Below are 21,244 nucleotides of genomic sequence, written 5' to 3'. Positions count from 1 at the left end.
TCCCTATTAAAATGTAAGCCCTTCTAAGTAGGGATTATCTAATTCTTTGTAGTTATATCCACATTCAAGTCAACAAGTATTTTACACTTAGCACCATGCTAAGGAATACAAATATAAGCAGAAAAAAAGATAGTCCTTGACTTCAGAAAACTTAGATGGTAGAGGAAAGTCCAGAGAATCATGAGTACAGCCTGAAGAGGAATGAGGACATAGCTAGCCTGAAAGGTCCTCTTTCAAATGGAGGCTCCAGAAAGACATAGCCAATCAGAGGGAAAGACAACAGGGCTGAAAATTATTTCTACTGTATGCAGTTGAGGGTTACAGTGAACTTCCAAGGTGAGAAGGTTTCTATGCCATGGTCAAGAGAATCCAGAGTGCCAAGAGTGCAGCCTGGGGTTGCTGGAAAGTGGAAGTGGGGTGGTGTCCCCTTCTTTCCCCTAGTGTCCCTTAGCTCCGCCCAGACATCATGCTGGTCGCTGGCATCATAAAGATTTGGACGTCAGAGCACGTTTTCAACCACCCATGGGAAACAGTTACAACAGCTGCTATGCAGAAATATCCAAATCCTATGAATCCAAGTGTGGTTGGAGTTGATGTTTCAGACAGACATATAGATTCTACTGGGAAATTGCATAGGCATAGACTTCTCAGCACAGAGTGGGGAATGCCTTCTATTGTAAAATCGCTTATTGGTGCGGCAAGAACCAAAACATATGTTCAGGAACATTCTGTAGTTGATCCCATGGAGAAAACAATGGAGCTTAAATCCACTAATATTTCATTTACAAATATGGTTTCGGTAGATGAGAGACATATATAAACCCCATCCTCAAGAACCACGAAAGACCATTTTGACTCAAGAAGCCATAATCATTGTCAAAGGAGTGAGGCTTAGCAGTTATCTAGAAGGACTGATGGAAAGTACAATATCATCTAATGCTAATAAAGGTCGAGAAGCAATGGAGTGGGTAATTAACAAATTAAATGCTGAAATTGAAGAGTTGATTGCTTCAACAAGAGGAAGCGTGAGGACACCTATGGCTGCAGCAGCATTTGTAGAGAAATGATAATGACTATATGAAACATTAATAGGTCCACCAGGGTCTCTCCAGGCTGGTAACATATTTATTCATATTTGGTATTTAAGAAGCATATTTGTATATTAGATAGGCATTCAGTTAGCTTGGAGAAAGGCTGCAACTTTTGATGGAAAAAGAGAAGGTGCAGGGCTTCCTAGCACATGGGATCAACTGGAATTAACATTACCTGAAAATACCATGCAATATTTGAAGATTTAAGGATATTTCAAATGGATACCTTGAGCAGAAACTGGCATGTTGAATCTCCATAAGGTTGAATATTATGGCATTTAATTCATGAGACTCTACCTGGTTTTGGACCAGTTCCAAAATGAAGCACAGCTGCCTTTTCTAGCATGATTTCCCAAGCAGTTTTCATGTTGTAATAACTTTCTTTGGAAAGAAGGAAAGTATATTACTTGAAATCCAAATGCAAGTCTTTTATTTGTACAAAAGTAACTGGCTTTGAAAAACTATGGCATTCTGAATTGGTACTAAAGTGATACTTTTGTAGTGAACACTATCATTAAATTGATATAACTCCCAGTGTAAACCTGATTGCATTATATTACAGAGTACTGTATTGATTTGCCAAAATTTTGTGATATGATACAAATATGATCTATCTTGATTTTGCATTTGTAGAAGTATATATGATTTAGGATGCTGAATGGTGGGCATATGATGTTCACTTTGAAATTTGGAGAGGAACCAAAATAAAAAATAAAATTATTACCTGAATTTAAAAGCATCATAAAATTGAAACTAGCTATCTGCATCCTTTAAGCATTTCATAGAATGCTTAATTAGCTTATGCAAAAATTGCCATGTGACTGAATCATGCGTCAATAATTGTATAGTATGATATGTCAAATTATTTAACTGTAAAATAGTTAATTACATCTTTTTATTGCAGTAATTGACCACAAACAAGTCTATTTTTTTTTTTTTACAATGCATATCCGTGGATCATTTGATTTAATTTCTAGTCTGATTTGAAATATAAATCCTAGGTACCTGGCTCTCTTTATAATCCTATGGTGCCACTGCCAAAAGAAGGAACTTAACCACAACTAACCACTTAGGGAAATTGCACTGAAGCTTTTATTTGTGGGAAGTCTGTACTTTTGGTACTGGAATACCAACTGGAATACCAAAAAGCTATTCCAGAACATGTTATATTTTGTTTAATATTTCAAAGCAGATAATTGTTAACTGCTAAACAGTATTTTCTTATTCTTGTAATTATTTCTATGATACTAAAGTTGCATATGGAATATTTTAAAAGACAGATCTTGCTTTTAACTATGTTTAACATAAGTTGGAACTTCTGTAAAGGTTTCTACATTGTAAAGGTTTCCTATAGAAAAAAACTAGTGTGTATGTACATAAGTCACAGAAATAGAAGTTTACCAAACTATTTAAAAATGAGTATTTTTTCTATTTAAAATATTGTTTAGCTTGAGACTTTGTTGGTACATTTGTAAAAACAACTCTCAGATCCATTAAGGTTTGTGATTATTTTTTGTAACGGGAGATTGTTTTTACAACTGAAATGATATTTCAGCTAAACAAAATATAGTACATGTTAATACTTGATAAAAGTTGTCCATAAATAATTCCTGTAAGTTGTACTTGTTCAGAAAAAATTGTAATGCTCTAAGGATAAAATATTTCTAAACAAAACAAAAAAAAAGTGCAGCCTGGAGAGAAGCGAAGCACCTGGTCCTTCTACAACCCAACATGTTAATCTTATGGACCAATTTTTCAAAGGCAATGTAGTGTCATTGTGGATACATGGCTTAACAATCACTTAACTTTCCTGAGCCTCAGTCTCATTATCTATAAAATGGAGGTCATAACACTTGTACCATTTACCTCACAGTGAGGCTATGAAGAAAGTGATGTGTAAACCTCAAAGGACTATGAAAGTGTGCACTATTTTGCTGTCATAAATCAATGAGCAAAAGGCATCATGACATACTGGCTAGCAAATCAGCTTCACAGTCAGGAAGACCGGGGTTCTAAAAACTAACTGTGACCCCTGAGGAAGCCTCAGTTTTCCAGATAATTCTTTTAAGATTATAAATTGTAGCACAAGTGCCAACCTTCCTCACTGGGGAGTTCACAGATCCTGTCCAAAATAGACACACATGTACACATACATGTATATTTTATAACAATATGTTGTACACGTGTACATACATAATAGATATATCATATGTTTATATACACATTCTTTCATATGTACAGCATATATGTGTGTGTTTATACATATATAGGCATGCCTCATTTTATTGTACTTCATAGATATTGTGGATTTCTTACAAATTAAAAGTTTGTGGCAACCCAGCATCAAGCAAGTCTATCAGTGCCCTTTTTCCAACAGCATACACTTCCATAGTGTTTCTATGTCACATTTTGGTAATTCTTAAAATATTTCAAACTTTTTCATTATTATATCTTTTATGGTGATCTGTGACCAGTGATGTTTGATGTTTCTATTGTAATTATATTTGGATGTCATGAAGCACACCCATATAAGACAACAAACTTAATTGATAAACGTTGTATATGTGTTCTGACTACTTCACCAGCCAGGCTGTTCCCCCATTTCTCTCCCTCTCCTCGGGCCTCCTGCTTCCCTGAGATACAACAATATTGAAGAACATTATATAAATTTACTTACTAAAGCAGTGGCAGGGTTTAAGAGGATTGATTCCAATTGTGAAAGTTCTGCTGTGGGTAAAGTGCTATCAAATAGCATGGAAAGCTACAGAAAAATCTTTCCTGAAAGGAAGAGTCAATCAATGTGGCAAACTTCATTGTCTTATTTTAAGAAATTTCCACAGCCACTTCAGCCTTCAGCAACCACCACCCTGACCAGTTAGCAGCTGTCAACATCAAGGCAAGACCCTTCATCAGTGAAAAGATTACAGCTCGATGAAGATTTAGATGATGGTTAGCATTTTTAGCAATAAAGTATTTTAAATTAAGGTATGCACATTGTTTTTTAGACATAATACTATTAATAGAATATAACATAGTGCAAACATAGCTTTTATATGCCCTGCATAACCAAAAAAAAATTACTTTATTGAAATATTTGCTTTATTGTGGTGGTCTGGAACCAAACTTGCAATATCTCTGAGGTATGCCTGTACATGTAAATTATACATATGTATATTAATTAATATAACTACCCTTTTTATTTTTATGGCCAGATTTCTCCATGGAGGAAAATATAAGACACTCTCTCTTCTGTCATTTGAAGATTCTACTATAATATTTAAAATAGTAACCTTCGGTTTTGAAGGTTTTACCACACAAGGAGGAAGGAAACAAACATTTATTGAATGCTTAATGTGTGCCAAGTGCTATGTTAAACAATTTACAAATATCTAGTTGGATTTTTACAATTCTGGGAATCAGGTGCTATTGTTATTCTCATTTTACAACTAAAGAAACTGAGGCAGACAGAAGTCAAATGGTTTGCCCAAAGTCACACAGCTAGGAAATGCCTTGAGGTCAAATTTGAACTCATATCTTTCTGACTCCAGAATCAGGACCTTATCTATGGTGCCACCTAGCTGCCTCTAATGTCAATCAAAAATAATCAATTAAAAAAATGTTAACTAATAAGAAACCCAGTCACCTAAAGAAAGAACCAATAACAGTTTCTTAGCGGCAACACATTAATTATTTCTGGCAGAAAGTGTGGTGTTGAAAAGAACACTTGATTTGGAGTCAGACAATCTGAGTCTGAAACCTCACTTGGCTACTATAATCTTGGAAAAAATATTTCTCCTCTCTAGGTCTCAGTTTCCTCTTTGGTTAAAAAAAAAAGAGGGGGGAAGGAAGGTTAGACTAGATGACCTCAACAGTCTTTTGCAACTCCAAATCTAATGACTGGAGCTATTTTGGGGTGCATAATTTTTGGAATGTTCTGTTTTACTATTGTCAAATGATACAATTTTACATGGATGGTGTCATAGCTTCAAACCAAGACAATAAAATCACCCCAGTGCTGAGAACAAACAGAACTTTAAGACCAAGTACCCATTTACAATATTCCAAACTCAACACTTTGCTCAAGAATAAGAATTAGGATAGAAGTATCTAGTCACCCATAATTCTATTATAGTATGTCTGAACCAGGGAACTTCAATTTTCTAAACCATTAAAAGAACTACAACATATGTTGTTGCTGACTACTGTGGAAATTGATCGAAATAACGAAAATAGTCATTAGAGGTACAAAAAGATTTTAAACTTGAGAATCAACATGAGGTACTCATGTCATTGAAATAGTGACTTTAAGATGTTTGGGTGTGGGGTGGAGTAATGAGTGACCCACAATAAAAAACATCATGTTATATTTTGCTATATATCTGAACAAGAGGGGAAAATATAATGATAACAATTTATTCCTACCAGTTTATGTAGTTTTACACATAAAGAAAATGTTCACATGGTCTTTGTAGATAAAGCAAGGCTATATTGCCTCTACCAAATGGGTCATTAATCGCTCATAAGGCCAACCAACCAACTAAGCTGAGTTTTCTGTCACGCTGAGTCAATGTATTCCCCTCCCTCAATGAAGAATAGGTTCTCCTCAAATTATGTGGCAAATGTCTAATTTTTTAAAGCAACTCAGAAGAATTAAATAAAACTTATTTCCAAATAAAATAGGGGAACCTATATCAAATAAGATCTTTTCTCCCCTCTAAATAATGTCTCTGCAAATGACTAAAAAACCTTTCAAGGAAGTTCCACAATTTAATATAATTGATATTGAACTGCGTTCACCAACATCTAACTCCTTAGTTAGCTAGCTAGCTGTGAGGCATTGGGCAAGTCTTTCTGAACCTCACTTCCCCAGATTACTCTGAGAGGACCTGAGTTCTATTTCCTGAGAAACCTGAGTCCTTCCTGAATCACCAAAGATCCTTCCCAAGCCCATTTCTTAGCTTAGGTAGGGGACCATGAAAGAAAATGAGTTATTGCTTGTTTATCAAATTCAGTGTTTGCTAAGACAATACATGAAAAGTGCACCTTGTCCTAATTCAGAGGAAAAATAATAAAAACAGCCAAGTTTTCTGAAAAGTAGTATGCTTTAGTGGTTGGAGGTTCAGTACTGGAACCACGCAGATCTGGGTTCAAGTATTGCCTCTGTTAAATACTGTCTGGTAGATGACCTAAGGAAGTCATTTGACATCTCATTGTCCCCATTAACTTTCTAAGACTTTAGAAGAGAGGTTGGTCTCCATTAAAAGGGGAATTTCTGCCCTGGCAGTTCCCTACACAGGTGAAACCAGAAGGCTATTACAATAGTCTAAGCATGAGGTAAATAAGAGACTGGATCAAAGTTGTGACAATCTAAGTGATTTTTTCTTCTTCTAGAAAAAAAACAACAACAAAATTCTGGCTGGTTATCATTTATGCTCCTACCCCATTCTTCCAGCTCTACTTTTGGACAATGGAAAAAGAGAACTCTTTCCACTGCCTTATCAGCATCCCAGGAAAGGAGTGTCTAGCCCCTATCTCCACCTTGCCTTCTCGGAAACAATGAAAGACTGAAAACAGGCAACAAGACAAGCCTGTTGTTCATTCTTCACATCCAGAGAATGGCTCAGCAGAGGCCCAGAAAGGAGAGGTCTGCTCTGGCCTTTTGAAGACAGAATAGCCCCTGGGGTGAGCTGTTTCATACAGGAAAGGTGTGGGCAAGAGTGGAGGGCAGCAGCTGCTCTATTCCTACAGCTGTGGCACATGGCACTCTGTGACCTTTGGTAAGGATACAGTCAGAGAAAAGGGAGGGTATCTGGAGGCGTTTGACAGTGGAGGTGTTTTATACTCAATCTTTAATGACATCTGTTTCTAAACAGCAACACACTACTATTCTGGGATCAGGAAGTCACTAAGATCCCAGGAAAGCAGAAGGGCTCTCTACTTTATGGCCTTTTTAGAGGTCAAGGAGGATTGGAAACTCTTAACAATCACTTAGCATTCTCAGAAGTTGGATTTCTTAAGAGTTTATGTTCATTTGTGATAACATAGTCTACATTACCTTAGAAAACGGAAGGAACCTCAAGAAATCATCTGGTCTAACTTTTGCACAAAGAATGAAAATGGCTATGTGTGTCTATTTCCCAATAGATGAGCATTCAGGGTGGGCCACATATGCTCAGGTGTGCTGGCACCCTCTAGGGTGCCTATTAGCACTGACCCTTCCCCCAGGGTGTGCCAGCACATCTGTCTCAGCCTTGATGTACAATCATGTTCACACCACCTGACACTCCATCTTCAAACTCCAGGCCTTTTCACTGGCTGTTCCCCATACCTAAAACTCTCTCTCCACATTTCTGGCTCCTGGCTTCCCTGGTTTCCTTCAAGTCTCAGTTAAAATTCTCCCTTCTGCAAGAGGCCTTTCTTGATCCCTTTTAATGCTGATAACTTCATTCTGTAATTATCTCCGATTTATCCTGCATGTATCTTGTTTTTTCACATAGTTTCCATTTTGTCTCCCTTTAGACTGTGAGGTCCTTAAAAGTACAGACTCTTTCTGCCTTTCTCTGCATACTCAGCACTTAGCATAATGCCTGGCATGTAGTTGGAGCTTAATAAATGCTTAATAACTTGACCAATAGGAAAAAAAATACTGGCTCAAGAACCAGAAAAACAAGGGTCCTAATCATTTTGGAGAGCAATCTGAAATTATGCCCAAAGAATTATTAAGCTGCCTATAACCTTTGACCCAACAAAACCACTAGTAGGTCTGTTTCCCAAAATGATTAGGGAAAAAGGAGAACATATTATATTCTAAATTATTTGTAGCAGTTTTCTTTGTAGTGACAAAGAACTGGAAATTCCAGGGATGCCCATCAACTAGGGAATGGCTGAACAAGTTTTGGTGTATGATAGTGATAGGATATTGCTGTGCTACAAGAAATGATGAGTTTGATGAGCTTAAAAAAACATGCATAGACTTGCATAAAATAACAGAGTGAAATGAGCAAAACCAAGAGAATGTTGTATACAGTTACGATATTGTTTTAAGAACAACTTTGGGGGCGCCTAGAGTAGATCGTCGGCCCTGGAGTCAGGAGGACCTGAGTTCACTTTCAGCCTCAGACGCTTTACACAAAAACTAGCCGTGTGACCTTGGGCAAGTCACTGAATCCCAATTGCCCTACCTTTCCCCCTCCAAAAAAAAAAAAAACCAAATTTGAGCAAACAAATCATTTTGACTATTTATAATACCCAAATTAACTATAAAGGACATATGAAGAAAGATACTGTCTGCATCCAGAGAAAGAACTGATAAAGAGAATTAAGTATAGCATAATTTTACACACACACACACACATACACACACACTTATCTGTGTCTAATAGTTATCTCTATGGCAGGAGAAGAGAGGGAAGGAAAAAAGGAAAAAAAGAAATTTACTTGATAACTATTCTATATTTAAAAGGAATAATAAGTTATACACAAGAAATTTGCAGTTTCATGTGCAATCATCTTTTTTTAATATTGTGTTATGAAAATGTTTGTTTTATTCCACAAGTTAAAAATAAAACAAATAAAAACTTATGGAATTAAAAAAGGGCCAAGTCCCAGATCTTCTACTAAATAGCTGTGACCTTCACCCCTTTGTTTTGATCTGTCCATACCTCTACATCTCTTAAGATTTGTCTGCTTCTTTACACTCTCACAGCTACTTCCCTACCTGGCTCCTGCCTTCATTACCTTTGGCCTGCACTACTGCAATAGTGTCTTATTTGGTCTCCATGCCCCAAAGCTCTCCCCACCCCACCCTCCACTCAGTGGCCACAGTGATTTCCATAAAGTGTAGGGCAGATCACATCACTTCACTACTCAATAATTTCTAGTATCTCCTTAATGCCTCTAGAAACAATGAATCCCTCTGCTTGGCTCTCCCAACTTGGCTTCATCCTAGCTTTCCATCCCTTTTGAACATCACTCCCTTTGATGGACATTACTTTCCAGCCACACTTACTTTTTTACTAATCCACATGCAAAAGACACTCCATCTCAAATATCCATGCCTTTGTTCTCCAACAGAATGAATTTTCTCCTCACATTCACTTCTTAGAATCCCTAGCTTCTTTCAGAGCTCAACTAAAGCACCACTTTCTACATGAAAGTTTTCCTTATTCCACCTAGCTCCTAGTCGACTCCTCTCAATGTTTTTAATTTATGTATTTTTGTATCAAATGTGCCCCAAATAGTAGGGGACTGGGCCGTCCAAAGCAGAACAATTGTGACCTTAATCTAATAAGATCATAACCACACTGAAAGAGCAGCAGAAAAATTCAACCAAACCAGCAATTATTAAGCACCTACTAGGTTCAAGGCACATAGGGATACAGCCCAAAGTCTTAAAGATCTTGCTTTCTATGGGGGTGATAAGTGGGGAGGAAGGTTATAATTCATAAGTAAATAAAAAGATATGATATGAAGAAAATCCAAAAGCAGTTCATGTAGGAGGGCACTAGCAATAGTGGTAACTGGGAAAGACCATGTGGAAAGTGGCACTTGAGTTGAGCCTTGTTGAAGGATTCTCAGGAGTCCAATAGGCAGAGCTGAAGAAGGAGACCACCAGGTATGGGGAACAGCCTGTGGGAAGGTATGGAGGCTAAAGATGGAACAAGGAGCAGACCAATTTGGTATGAGTGGGAGTAATATAAAAGTAGTCTAGAAATTTGTGGAGGACTTTTCATGCCAACCAGAGGACTCTGGATGGCTAACAGTGTGAAATATTGCAGGGAGGTAAGGAAGGATGAGAGAGACCCATTGGGTTTAGTCACTGGTAACCTTCAAGAGAGCAGTTTCAGTTGAGTGGCAGGATCAGAAGCCAGAATGCAAGAGACTGAGAGACAAGAGGGATGTGAGGAAATTTTTCTAACATAACAAGGGATTGACCAGTGAGCCCAGCCCTTATGATCATGCACAGAAGCCTTAACTGATGAAACACCCACCCAGACTGTGAAGCATACATAGCCGTTTTGTAACTGGTTCTGGTCTGCTGATTACATAATAAAAAGTAATCTCTTTGATTGACTGAATAACTGGAACTGAGGTACATTTAAAAGGCATTAATTGATTAGACCTCTTCCTTCTCTTTGGTCTCACTTCTTCCTTCCAGATAGGGTTTGATTAAGGGAAGAAAGACAATGCTACAAAGAGAGGAGCCTCGAGCCCACACCATCTGAAGCTTACAAGTAGCCTCTTAACATGACTTTGGTTCATTCATTTTAGGTAAAGAAGATTGAAGCTTCAACCTTGTGAGTTTTGGAAGGTAATAAAGAGAGCCACCAAAAATTCCAGGCGTGTAGTCCATGCCAGAACCTGAAGCCAACCAATATTGCTTTGAGGTCCTAAAGAACAATCCTTTGAACCCACCAAGCCAAGTAATAGCTGAGACAAGGGCACATCAAGCTGTATTGCCACATTTAGACATGAACTTTGTGAGACCAATGATATAGTCTCTAGAAACTTCATTAAGTCTGAACCCAATTTCCTCTGAGACCAAGGTGGCAGAGGGAACTGTGACCCCAGGGTGTTGGGGGAAATGTTTGTACTTCTTGATGTTGTCAAAATAAATATCCCTTTGTAAATGTTAATTGATGTTAAATGGTTAAACAGACCTGAGAGGTCCCCGATAGTAAACAGTGGGGGAGAATCAAATCAAAATGGGGGCTTAAGTCTATAGCATTTGCAAAAGACATCTTTCAACCCTTCAGGGGTGCCCCTAAAACCCTGAATAGGGATGTAGCCTATATAACTCTGGGAGAATGAGTCAAGAGTGATCATATAACAAAAAAGAGGGAAGAGATAGAGAGAAAGAGAGAAAGAAAGAGAAGAAATTGAGGACAATGTCTTTGTATGTCTTCCCCCCTTTGAGGAGTCAAATCGGAGGTTGTTGTTTTCTTGTTGTTGTAGGTTTTGTTTTTTGTTTTTAGGATGGAGATATCTGTACATCAACAGCTACAACAATTTGCACATCTTTGAAGCCAGTAGGGAAGGACTTGTGCAGAAATGATTTAAAGAATGGTTTAGAGACCAGAAAGTGATTGTATAAGCAAATTCCTCAAGGAGATAGAAAGGGATGAGATCTTAGAGAAAGGTAGATGGGTTGGCCTTAGCAAGAACTGCCTCTTTCTCTGAAACTATAGCAAATGGAAAAGGTTAGTGATTTGAGGTGGAGAATTTTCAAGAGGGGGTTCACAAAAAAAGTATCCTCATTTTTTTCCTGTACAGTATATAAAATAGGAGGAAAAGTTCTCAACTGAAGGCATGGGAAGAAGGGGTGATGGGTGTTGTTTGAGGAGACAATAATAAGGTTTAGAGCAAAAATTAATCGAACAAATTGAGATCAGATAACAGAAATGTGTAGTGGATCCGGTCTATAAGTACTCTCCATTCAGCAAAATCTTAAGTAGGAACAGAGAAAGTGGATGGTGGCATAATCCAGTCATGAATTAAGTCACAGAGAAGGGAGTACAGTGAAAGACTGACAACTCCTTGCTTCTGTCACTGAACCATGTTGCTATCAGTTAGACTAATTTTATAGGATCACGTTATTTAAAATTAGAAGGAAAAGGAAAACTTCCTACTGTTCTGATGAACATCATCTTTGATTTTTTTATACCGTTCTTCTTTATCAGAAACTGGATGCTGGGGGCACCTAGGTGGTACAGTGAATGGAGCACCAGCCCTGGACTCAGGAGGACCTGAGTTCAAATCCAGCCTTAGACACTTAACACTTACTAGGCATGTGACCTTGGGCAAGTCACTTAACCTCAATTGCCCTGCCTTCCCCCCTCCAAAAAACAAAAAAGAAACTGGATGCTAGGCTATATGGGTTGTGGGCCTGGCCAAGTGTCAAACTGGGCCACAGAAAACAGCTAAGAAGGGAAGAACCAGGTCTGGGAGTATGATTTATGTAAGGATGAGGCCTGACACATACTTTAGGAAGGCAAAAGGTCAAGTTCAAATAAGTCATCTAAGATAGAAAGGATCAAGCAAATGCTTCTGTCAAGGGAGGTTTAGAGACCAGGAGGCCTGAGGCTTGTTTAGCACAAATATACTGTGATCCTAGAATGGACATTGTTTTTCGTTTGTTTTTTTTTTCTCTGTCATCTTTTGTTGTCCTTGATGGGTGTGGGCAGTGTGTATGTGTGTGTGAGTGCGAAAATGTTTTAATTTTATGTAATTAAAAATTTTCACTTATCTTGAATGATTCTTGTTATTCTTTGCATTGTCATTCGCTTTTAGACTATTAATAGATCAAATAGACAATTTTTTCCATGTCTCTCTAATTTGTTTGGGCAGAGGTAGGTGGCACAGTGGATACAGTGTCAGGCCAAAAGGCCAAAAGACTCATCTTCTTGAGTACAAATCTGACCTCAGTCGCTTACCAGTTGGGTGAGCTTGGGCAAGTCACTTAACCCTGTTTGCTTCAGTTCCTCATCTGTAAAAAAATGAGCTGGAGAAGGAAATAGCAAACCAATCCAGTATCTTTGCCAAGAAAACCCCAAATGGGGTCACAAATAGTTGTTCATGACTAAAGTAACTGAACAACAACAACTAATTTATTTATGATGTGACCTTTGGTATTTATTTAGGTCACATACTCATATGGAGCTCGTTTTTGTATAAGATAAGAGGTGTTGGTCTAAATGTATGTATCCGAAACAAAATGAGAAAAAATCCTATACATACACAAATATCAAGAGCTCTTTTGTGGTGATAAAAAAAAAACCTGGAAACTAAGGGAATATTCACCTACTGAGGAATGACTGATTGTCATATTGTATGAATGTTGGACTACAATGGTACTCTAATAAAGGAAGAAATAGATAATTTCAAAGACAGAAAATGATGCAGAGTGAAGTAAACAGAACCAGAGGAAATTTTTATACTACACAACAATGTTATGAAAATGAATAATTTTAATATTTAAAAAAACTACTAATGAAGTAAATGAGTAGAATCGGAGGGATAATTTATACATTTACAGCATCATTGTAAAAATAACTTTAAAAGCTGTAAGAACTAAAATTAATACGACTATTTGTGATTCCACAGGACCAATGATAAAACATGTTATTCACCTTCTGACACACAGATGATAGGGAGATATATGTATGTATGTATTATATATACACATACAACACACATACACATATATACATATACAGATATATTATATAAATGTATGTGTATGTATTATGCACATATAAATATATGCATATGTGTATGTACATATATATGTGTATATATGCAACCATTGAGAGAATTTGTTTTGCTTGACTATACATGCTTGTTATGACAATTTTGTTTTTCTTTCCTTTTTTTCAATGGGGCAGCATGTGGGAGAAAGAGAAACGAGATTTTCTTTTAATTAAAAAAACTAGGAGACATGATATATATGTGAAATGTTGCCTATACTTTCAGCTGGGGTTGCTGTATTATTAGTTTTACTCAACTGTTTTACTTTGTCACAAGAGAACTCTCGTGAATTGAATATATATGTATACATACACACTCTAAATGTATATAAAATTTAATGTACATAATGCAAATATAACATATTACATTCTATATTACATATATACATATACTTTTAATGTAGAAACAAAACAAAAGTGGAAGAGGAAGATTGGAGAACCACATATACATCTTGTACCTGATGAAGATAGGGGCATTCACTTTTGTACTTTTAATATTTGTATGTTACAAGCTTCCTTCTGGGTTTTACTGCCACCTTAACTTCCGGATCCCCAAACCACTGCATCACTGAATTGACATTGCTTTTACAAAGGTCGCCCTGGATCAGCTCCTCTGCCTGTTGGGGCAGTGTTCTGCCCTTCATTCTCTCCTAACTCAATGACTTTTCACTAACAGTTTTTGTTTTCCTGGTCCCATGGCTATCTAGGTTTGTAAGTAAAGCTCTCTTGCTTTTTCCTGTGTCTCTCTTGCTTCCTCCCACTGCCTTTTCATGCTTTGGCTATGAGGAAAATTGTTTTTCTTCCTCTCTACAATTTCAGATTCCACAGGTGGCATCTAGGTAAGGAACAATGAAAAAGGAAGACAGGTCTGATTGATATTGTTTTACAATGACTTTCAAGTATTATCCTGGAAAACCATTTGCATCACTGGAGTTTGCTTTTTAGGATTTGGAAGGAAGCAGAAATCTCAGAAAATAGCACCTTACCAATTTATCTTAGAGCATTAGTATTTAAATGTAATACACTGTCCCTTCAAGATACAGATACATATATAGAGAAAAAGCATTTTAATGCTGAAAGGGATAGAAAAAGTATATTTGCACAAAGAACAAGCTATATCAATTATCAAAGGTTTTAAGCTATTGCTGCTATTATAGATGAACATTTTGATGTCTGTATCAACAATACAGTATTTACAATGCCTATGGTAACTATAAATATGCTGATATGGTTATTAATTACAAAATGTAACAGCCTCTCTACATGGAGGACATAGCTAGAACATTTGTTCAAATACCAGAAAACTGAGTCCCAAAACCAGAAAGACAAAGCCATCACAGTAGCCACGGAGTTGGCACATGTAGTTAATGCAGTAAATACCCATATTCTCAAGCCTTCAAAACAGAACAGGCTACTTCAGGCAAAGATCCTCCTCTCCTCACTCACGGTAATTGCTCAGCCTTCATGCAGCTTGCTCTCAGCAAGTCCTGCCCCCCATAGTTCCTGTCCCCAGAAGTCCTCAGCAGGAGTCCTTAGCAGAAATTCTGGCTGGTTAAAAAAAAAAAGGAGTTCGTGCCACCGCTGCTACCCACTTCCAGTCACCATGCTGGCTCCAGCCTGGCTCCTACTCAACTCCAGCTCCTTCCTGCACACATACATACATATACACATATGTATACATCTGTATACATAAGGCATAAGCCTTTATATGGGATTTGAACAGTTTGGAACAGAAAATGAACTGTGATGTAACTATAAAGACTTAAATTATATTATAAACAACATAGAATGATGCATTGCTAAAATGCATCCATTTTAATGAATTAAATGAGTAGAAAGAAAAAGAACTTCTATTGATTAAAAATAGATATACATGGAAAAAAACAGAGTCCAAGGATGGAAAACAGGTTGGAGGACTCACTTTGAAGGCTCTAGAATCATTCGTCAGCTTGTTCGCATACCACTGTAAACTTTTTTTAAAGAGAGAAACATATAAACATTTGGAAACTGTGGCATTGTTTATAAAGATTAGTTGATTTCATAACAGAAATTTTGGAAGTTAAAGGTCAGCCAATGAGTAGTAGGAGGCTGATGATAAACTGACTGATCCCCAAAGATTCTGAACACATTGGTAAGAATTTGTGAACCAGGTTGGTGTGTGACTTTGTGATGTATTTTATCATTCATTCATTTTATTATGAGTATAGAATATTATTAATATGTCTTTTGTCATGGCTAAGTAGATTTCTTAAGATCTAAAATTGCCATTTTGTGAATGGCTAGTTTTATAAATATAAATGCATTAGCAGGAGCTAGAGTGGTAACAGTTAGACTTAGGATTTTGATAGAACTTCAATGCATCTAGGTGGGGAGGGAGGCAGTCCTTTGGTAACTGAGACATGATAGTGTCAAAGAAGGTTGGAATGAAAGAGCCAATTCAAAAAGTGAGTAAGTATTTATATACCTTCTGAGAAGAGTGGCATTGTGGAGGTCCATTTCAAGGCACACCTTAGACACACACCCACAACTGCTATAAAGGTTATCCAGGTTAAGGTTCATTTCCAAGAACAAGCAAAAATTAACAACCTGTTCATCCCAACCTGTAGGCAGGTAGAGATTAACAGCTCTAGAAAACGAAGGAAAAGGTGCAGCTATGTGGCACAGCAAATAGAGCACCAGCCCTGGAGTCAGGAGGACCTGAGTTCAAATTCGTCCTTAGACACCTACTAGCTGTGTGACCTTGGGCAAGTCACTTAACCCCAATTGTCCTGTGTTCCCCCCTCCAAAAAAGCAAAAAAAAAAAAATGAAGGAAAGTAGTTCCATCATACCTGCTTACTGAATTTTGAAATAGTTTTACCATGCTAAAACTAATTGAAAAATAAACAGAGGCACATTTAAAGGTTTATGTTGTAGATTTAAAAACTCAGATGCACTCCATGATCAGTGGGAGTTCCCTCCAACAACAGATCACCATCTATTCCTTTGAAAAATATCTCTTCCATCAGGCTCTGTAATATTCTTAATCTTGATGGAATCATCGCAATGTCATTCAACAAACAGGAACATCCACAGGAAACCCTTCTTTAACCTGGACTCTGTGTTGGATATCCTCAATCACCAAGGCAAATGTTTTTGGTGAGCATACATTTCCTTCTTTTATGCCTCACCTGATGTTTATTATCAGTGGGTCTTTTGTTGTTGTTTCAGTTCTAAGGAAACTTGAATGATCTTGAGTTAAAGAAGGGGGTGGGGTGGGGTAACTTGTTTAAAATAGATTGTAAAGGAGTATTTTCTTCTATTGAATAAAAAAATATGTTTTAGCAAGTAACAATCAACAAACACAATTGAATCTTATATTTCCTACATCTTTCAGTTAATTTAGAGATAGTAAAGATATGGTCTATTTAAAAATATTTGCAAAAGTCTGCTTGTTCCCTAATAATACCCTCAGAGAAGATGCCCTCAATTTGTAAGCCCAATAAATATCTGATACACCTGTCAAATGAAAAGAAACTGCTGCCAAAGGCAGTATAAAGTTAGAATATTAACTTGTCTGGAATAGCTTAGAAAGAACTTGTTGAGGGATTATCATCTCCTAAAGCAGAGAAAAGTCATAAATGATAAAAACCATTTTAAATAAAGTGTGGCAAGATAATTAACCAAACTAAGTCATCTTAGAGATGATTAATGCAAAGGAAAAATGTAAAAGATTTGCAAATGCCATTTTAACAAAAATGTTTTTTAAATAACCATACTTATACCTAATGTCAGACTCCCTGAAATGTTTATAAAGGAGGTAGAAATGAGAATTAAGTCAAGAAAAGCAGTTAGATTAGATTAGCATATATGTTATATATTAGATTAACATATATAGAAAAGATCTATGCTGATAGCAATACTGTTGTGAGGGCATTAAGGTACTGGTCAATATATAAGGTATCATAGAAGCGGAAATCACCAAAGGTGTAGATAAAATGAAGTATGTTAAAATTCTTTCCTCCCAAGTCACTTTATGTGGAAAGGTGGAAGGTGACCCTGTGTTCTTGAAGGTTTTTCCTGTAGAGCTCAAGCTCCAGTAGTTCCCACCAAGATAGTAAGGGCTCCCTGAGAAGCAATCTAACAAATTTTGTATAGACTCATTGCCAGTAGGTTCATTATCAGGTAAATAGCAGTTTATACCTCTCTATGTGCTCTAGAGCAGTTCAATTTAATTTAACAAAAAATTATTAAATCTCTACATTGTGATAGGTGCTAGGAGAGAGACTCAGAGCGTAGCCAAGACATGGTCCCTATCCTCATTGAATTTACAATATATTAAGGGATAAGTCACAAGTGAAGGGCGTTAAAACAATACACAGAATTGCACAATAAATGCAAGGGGAAAGGCTGTTAAAGATAGGCATCAGGATAGGCTTTCATAGGATGTTGCCTGCTGAATTCAGAATTATCTTTTAAAGCCCAAGTCAAATACAAGTGTGAGCCAGAAGACATCCAAGTAGGAGCACATGCGCACACACACACACACACATACACACACACACGCCCAACAGAGGCATGGAGCTTGGATAGTACGGGGCTGAGAACTCTGAGTAATTTTTATAACCAGTTATGGTATTGGAACACAAAAAATAGTCCCCCTCCCAGAGAGGGAAGAAACTATGAGGATAGAATAATGTCTATATTATCAAACAGGACTTTGTTCTCAGTTGTTTTTTACTTGACTGTTTTGTCTTTGTTAAAAAGAGAGGGAAATTTCAGTGCTATGGGGGGGGAGATAAACAAATTACTTTGGAGGCATCAATAAAACATTTTAAAATGGAAAAGTAGGGATAGAAGTCAGTTTGATAAGAGAGTAGAGCACATAGAGAGATATAAGATTGGAAAAGTAGGGAGGCACCAGATTATTGAAAGCATTCATGGCAATGCTGGAAAAAAAATAAGTTGAAACTTGACTCAGTAAGTAATAGTCTGGAGATTTTTTAATGGAGGACTGGTATTGCCAGTATATTGATGATGATGATGATGATTATGATGATAACAGCTAACATTTATAGCACTTTAAGATTTTTTTTTTTAAGCAATTGGGGTTAAGTAACTTGCTCAAGGTTACACGGCCAGTTATTTCTGGATGTGTTGCTAAGTGTCTGAGCCCAAATTTGATCCCCAGGTCATCCCAACACTGGGGTTGGTGCTCTTACTTGCTGTGCTACCTGGCCGCCCCTACACTTTAAGATTTTTAAAGTCCATTACATATGCTATCTCATTTGATCCTCACAACAATATAAGTATTGACATTATCTCCATGTTATGAATGAGGAAACTGAGGCTAGGAGAGGTCGAATTACTAGTCTAGAGTCACACTAGTAAGTATCTAAAGTAGGATTTGGACATAAGTCTTCCTGCCTCTAAGTCCATCATGCTATCTACTATGTCACTGAGCATAAGAAATGTTATTCTGACATTGGGATAAAGGATGGTTTGGAAAGGACGAGGGGTGGAATCAAGTAGACCTATCAGCAGGTTGCTGCAATAATTCATATGAGTGGCAATTTGAAAGTAGATATAATGAGAGTAGTGTTCTTGTATGGGGAGGGAGTTATACCCTGATGAAGAAAGATAGTGCATATTTAATAAAATTGCAAATATTTTAAGGTATTATAAAAGTAGATAAACTAAGAGGAGGAAAACAGCCAGAAACAAGGCATGGGATGCATGGATATTGAGTGAAACTGAGTTTGCATTTGATTTCATCACTGAAGTTGCTAGCACCCCTAACTGAAGTCTGATCCCTTTTGATACTGACATCCAAACAGCCTTTACCACATATTCTTTTTGGCAGGGCTTAAATCAAGCAGATTTTCACAGAAGCTCAAATCAATATGTTGTTTTCCTGAGCCTAGAAAAGAAGAGCCCAAGAAATATATACCATTAGCTGTCTGGGGAAAGAGGACTATCACGCCTTTTTGTTTACTATTACAGTTCCGATGTGAAGTCCATGCACAATTTCCAAATGTGAGTTAGGGTGAAAGTTGTGGTTCATGTCTCATTGAGAGTTTAAATGGCTAACAGGTGGATATAGTTTGCTGACCCTGGAATTTTTCTTTCTTTTTTTTTTTTTTAATGCAGCTCCCAACGAAACTGAGTGAACACGATCAGACGTACCATTGCAACTTGGCTTTCATAAGAGACATATTGAAAAACACATTTTGCAGACTGTCACCTAGCAGAAGTTTCTAGTTCTGCTTTTGTATTTGCTCCATAAAAAATTTCATGGTTTTCGCCAGCAATTTTCATTGCACTTTCCCCAATAGTTATGACATTGAGGGTCACTCATCAAAGAGATTTTGTTTATTTCAAGTTTTAAAGGGCAGTATAGATGCCAGGAACATGTAAACTTCCAGGTTTGTTAGCAAAGGGGGTGGCTACAAAGCACAAATGTAGAAGAAGCTCAGATGCACTTATTTCCAATAAAATTGTGTTTTCCATTTAAGCATTCCCCTAGATTGTCTGTAGCCCCTGCAGTGCCATGCTGGGCTTATGCTCAACTTGAGAATTCGATGAACAAAATTTTTTTAAATGACCAGCCTAATTTTGACAAGCCAAGAAATGTTGGGAAAACAAAAAAGGGAGAAAAGCACACTTCTTTTGCAATGGCTTTTTCAAACTTAATTACTTTTTCTTGACAAAAAAAGGCAGTTTTTAAAAGCAAATTTTAGAGGAATGTTTTGTTGGGATCTTCATGTGACTTTTAAAATTTTATTTATTTATTTATTCTTAGTTTTCAACACTCACTATTATAAGATTTTGAATTCTAAAATTTCCCCTCTAGCTCCCTCCCTCCTCCCCAAGAGGGCATTCAATCTGATATAGGTTATAGATGTGTGATCATATTAAACATTTCCACATTAGTAATGTTGTGAAAGAAGAATCAGAACAAAAGTGAAAAACCATGAGAAAGAAAAAACAAAAGAGAGAAAATAGTATACTTTGGTCTACAGTCACAATCCATAGCTCTTTCTCTGGGTGTGAATAGCATTTTCCATCATGAGTCTTTTGGAATTGTATTAGATCATTGTATTGCTCAGAAGAGCTAAATCTAACACCGTTGGTCATTGCACAATGTTGCTGTAACTGTGTACAGCTTTCTCCTGGTTCTGCTCACTTCACTCAGCATCAGTTCATGCAAGTCTTTTCAGGCTTGGTGATTATGTTTACTTTGCGAGTTAGTTTGCAATAGTCTACTTCATTTTGATCACAGCACTTTCTTGAGTATTTGCCTACTGGAATGGGACTGAAAATGTAATTTTCTTGGTATAGGAAACTCCTGTCCCAACTTAGAACAGTACTTCCTCTGCAGCTCAGTCGTAGAAAGTTGCCTAGTGCCCTAAAAGGTTAGGATGCATACTCAAAGTCACAAAGCCAGTATGTGTCAGGAATGGGACTTGAAACCAAGATTTCTTAACTTCACATCTGGTTCTCTACTCATTATTTCATGCTGCTTCTCATTTGACTATTATAATTTTAAAAGCGGGTTGTTGTAGCCAAGACTTCACTAACATCAAGTGAATTTAAAATTTTTCTGTCAGTGGCACCCTCCAAATAAAATCAGCATATGCCTTGATACACAGTGACTTCAATGCAAAAAGGGGAAGAGGTGAGGATAGTGAGAAACATATGGGAAAACGAGTCAGGAATAAGGAATTAAAGAAGCCAAAAATTCATAAAAAAACAAGACAGAAGCTAGATAAATTGATGAAAAAGCATTTATAAAGCACCTAACATATGCCAGGCACAGGACAAATGCAAAGAGTGACAGTCCCTGCCCTCAAATAGTTTATTCATTCTGCATTTCATTACCTGAGCAACCTTCTCAGTACACTACTCTAATCATACTATTACGCCCCTCA

General features: G+C 37.0%; 1 pseudogene; it reads left to right on the top strand.

The window, feature by feature from the left end:
- Positions 1 to 450: 450 nt before the first annotated feature.
- LOC138153118 (PRELI domain containing protein 3B pseudogene) lies at positions 451 to 1,257 on the top strand (annotated as a pseudogene).
- The last annotated feature ends 19,987 nt before the right edge of the window (positions 1,258 to 21,244 follow it).

The sequence above is a fragment of the Petaurus breviceps genome, unplaced genomic scaffold (genome assembly GCF_028583685.1).
Source record: "Petaurus breviceps papuanus isolate PSGF00001 unplaced genomic scaffold, PetGlider_PUasm1.0 90977, whole genome shotgun sequence".
Classification (NCBI taxonomy): Eukaryota; Metazoa; Chordata; class Mammalia; order Diprotodontia; family Petauridae; genus Petaurus; species Petaurus breviceps.
The sequence above is the reverse complement of the archived record's forward strand: the minus strand, read 5'-3'. Positions and strand labels throughout refer to the sequence as shown.